The 4,002-nt window shown below is 41.8% G+C and overlaps 1 pseudogene; it reads right to left on the minus strand.

Moving 5' to 3' along the window:
* Nucleotides 1–2,192: 2,192 nt before the first annotated feature.
* On the minus strand, nt 2,193–3,625 carry LOC117536520 (annotated as a pseudogene).
* Nucleotides 3,626–4,002: the final 377 nt, after the last annotated feature.

Raw genomic sequence — 4,002 nt, forward strand, 5'->3', positions numbered from 1 at the left:
GAATGTCATTTTCGAGCCTGAGACCCGAAAAACAGGCTTGGGGCTTAACAGGTTAACAGTTACCTCATTAGCCGCGTTCCCACCGCGTACTTTGCAGTGCACTTAGTGCCCCAGCACTTATTACCCCAGGGCACTAAGTACCAATCGCGTTCACACCGAAGTACTTTTCCCTGAGGGAAGATTACGCAAATGAGCCGCTGACGTCACTTCATCTTCTTCTGCTTTGGGTTTAATGGCAGGCTGCAAACAACTTCACGGCGTATACTGCCGCCGGAAGTCCCCGGAGTTGGGGACTGGCTTCAGTAGAAGCTGCTGGGACTCCCAGCAGCTTCTACTGAAGCCTTCCGAGTAAATCGCCAGAACGCCGACACCTCCTCATCTCCCATGTTTTTGTTTGTGTTGCCATAAGTTATTCTCTCTCCGTTGATGCGCAGGGCTAATGCTATTGCTAATGCCACAAATATAATGGCGGCTTCACAAAACTTTTCAGAGTTTTACGGGGCATGGTTTGCAATTCACCCAGCCAATCAGAAATGGGGCACTTTTTCCCACCAGGATAGTACCACTTCTCTAGCAGGCACTAAAAATGGGGGTAAAAGTTCCCGGCACTAAGTACTCTTTTTGGTGTGAACACAACATAAGGGGTACTAACGGAACTAAAGGGGAAAAGTACTCCGGTGTGAACGCGGCTATTGTGAGCTGGAGTCCTTCACTGGGAACAAACCAGGTCAAACACATTGAGTTAAAAAGTATATTTTTCATTAAAATTAAAGTTTGAGTGATACATTTCATCCAGCAGTCAGCAGCCCTAAAACAAGGGAATGACATGTTTATAATGTCCTGAATAACACAACAAATATGCAGAGATGTGAGTCTGTTTCTAAGGCCTTTTTTATTTTTGGTACATTCTGATAATTTAAACAAAAGAGAACAGAATCAAACTGAAAACATCAGGAATATTTTCTAGATACATTCATCACCAGAACAGACTGCCAACTCAACAGGAACTATCAAAACATCCCAATCAAAGTTTAAGTCACGACATTTTATTAACCAAACAGGGGAGCATAGGGAAACCTATGAGGGCGCTGTAGGACACAGGTGTGTAATGTACATTTTGAGGATGGAAGGTCAATAGGCGGCGTCAGGGGGTGCTACAGGTCCCCCTAGGATAGCCATAGCACCCCCTAAGCACCCCCAATAAATGTATGTATTTTTATGTGTGAAATTCATAATTAAAAAAATTATTGATTCAAAGATAATATGCTACAGTACAAGAACGTCTGGGTCTCTGTGATTTATTCAAGCTCGGCTCTGTGTGTGTGGGGAACGAGCTATTTTTTGTGCGTGTACGCGAGAGAGTGTGCACCGGTACCGGAGATTGTTGTTGTTAACATCTGGTGCTAGCTAGCTACGCTAATGGATATAAGGAGCTTTTTCAACAACAAGGTGGAGGGAGAACTTTCGCCTGTCAGACTGAGAGGCTCAGATAACCTCAGCTCAGTGAGGTAAAGGACTCTCTCAGTGTATGAGACCCACTGAGATAACTAATCTCAGTGAGTAATCTAAACGGTTTGGTCGCGATTAATGTTAACAATTATTTCCGAGGCACACGTTTATATGATCATTATAGGTATACAAAAATAAAAGAATAAATGAAAAACAGTTATGAAATACTATATGATAGTAAAACAAGAATACAGTTTAAAATATCCATAAAGAAAAAGAAAATCTGCTTACAGTTCTGTTTCATATGGGTGTTGAGATGCATCCATGGATCTCTTAATTTTGCTCTCAAAGTGCACCAGATTGAGGCATTTAACTTCAATATGTAACTCCCACACCCCACTTATAAAAATAGCACTTTATATTGCGGCGAGTTGATTATTGAGCCTTCATTTTAACAGTCGCAGATACACTGTTTATGTGCGTGGGGATTGTTGCAGTACAAAATTCCACTGTAGCGACCGGTACGCGTTAACGCTAAAAAAATTAACGCCACTTACTATTTTAACGCATGTGTATTTTTTGTCCTCGGCTGCCCCGTAGTTTCAGAGCGCATCAAGTTTAAAATACCATCTACAAGCTGATACCGACAGCCCCGCTCCTGCCGCCCGCTTGCGGCAGACCACACTTACACGCTCACCGGCAGGCCCGGACTGGCCATCGGGAGGACCGGGAGGGTGTGTGTATGTATGTGTGGCACGAGCGAGAGAGAACCTTACGTATATTGTTGTTGTTAGAATCTAGTGCTAGCTAGCTGTGCTAACGGATATAAGGAGCTGTTTCAATGAAAACAGAGGAGCGACATTTTTGTTGAGCACACAGACTGCTGGAGAATTGTTTTATTATCACTGTTATAACAAAGTGATAAAGGAATGCTCACGTTAATATTGATGTATTTTAATAAAGGTTAACTTGGGGGGGGGCCCGACTTTTTCTTTTTTTTCTCCAGAGGGGGGCCTGACGGAAAAAGTTTGAGAACCACTGGGTTAGGGAGAAAACAGCATCTCTTCACACCAGTACGGTATCTCTCCAGTGTGAAGAAGTTGATGTGTTTTGAGAGCACCTGATGTTGAGAACATTAGCCCACACTCTTCACAGCTGTACGGTTTTGCTCCAGTGTGAATACATTGATGTGTTTTGAGAGAACCTGATGTCTTGAATGTTTTCCCACACTCTTCACAGCTGTACGGGTTTTCTCCAGTGTGAATACGTTGATGCTTTTTGAGTTCACCTGATGTCTTGAATGTTTTCCCACACTCTTCACAGCTGTACGGTTTTCTCCTGTGTGATACGTGATGTTTTTGATAAACCTGATTGATGAAGTTTACCACCTACGCTGTACGGTTTTTATCAGTGTGATCGTTGATGCATTTTGAGTTCAACCTGAATTTAAGGTGTTTTTCTCGTTACCACACTCTTCACAGCTGTACGGTTTTTCTCCAGTGTGAATACGTTGATGCATTTTGAGTTCACCTGATGTCTTGAATGTTTTCCCACACTCTTCACAGCTGTACGGTTTTTCTCCAGTGTGAATAAGTGTATGCTTTTTGAGTTCACCTGATGCCTTGAATGTTTTCCCACACTCTTCACAGCTGTATGGCTTTTCTCCAGTGTGAATACGTTTATGTGATATGAAAGTACATGATTTAGCGAACGTTTGCCCACACTCTTCACAGCTGTACGGTTTCTCTCCTGTGTGAATACGTTGATGGATTTTGAGCGAACCTGATGTCGTGAACGTTTTGCAACACTCTTCACAGCTGTGCGGTTTCTCTCCCGTGTGAATACGGTGATGTGATTTAAGATAATACGATGTTGAGAATGTTTGCCCACACACTTCACAGCTGTATGGCTTTTCTCCAGTGTGACCACGCTGATGTGTTTTGAGTTGACTTGATTGAGTGAACGTTTGCCCACACTCTTCACAGCTGTATGGTTTCTCTCCTGTGTGAATACGTTGATGGGTTATGAGAGAAACTGATCTCGCGAACGTTTTGCAACACTCTTCACAGCTGTACGGTTTTTCTCCAGTATGAATAAGCAGGTGGCGTTTTAAATTTCCAGATTTTGTAAAGGATTCATCACATTGCTGACAGCTGTGACGTCTCTCTCTTCCTTTCGGTTTCTAAAACAGACAGACAGAGAAAGAGAGAAAGTAAATCTAAAAAACTTAAATATATATACAATTAACACAATAAAAACTCACTTAATACAAACTTTCAGTTAAAAAAAAAAAAAATACTACTTTTACTAACTGTTTATGTTTATTATATTTGATACAGCAACATTCTAACAGTATATAACAGAGGTGGGGGACTCGAGTCACATTTTTTTACTTGAGACTTGCTTGACTAACATTGATAAAAGACTCGACTTGACTTTGACTTGGTATTCATGACTTCAGACTTGACTTAGGCTTGAGACAGATGACTCGAAAGGATCAAATATTTGCATTTGTATTGTACGAAGCCCCTAAAAGGGCAATGAATAAATGAG

The sequence above is a fragment of the Gymnodraco acuticeps genome, unplaced genomic scaffold (genome assembly GCF_902827175.1).
Source record: "Gymnodraco acuticeps unplaced genomic scaffold, fGymAcu1.1, whole genome shotgun sequence".
In the NCBI taxonomy this organism is placed as follows: Eukaryota; Metazoa; Chordata; class Actinopteri; order Perciformes; family Bathydraconidae; genus Gymnodraco; species Gymnodraco acuticeps.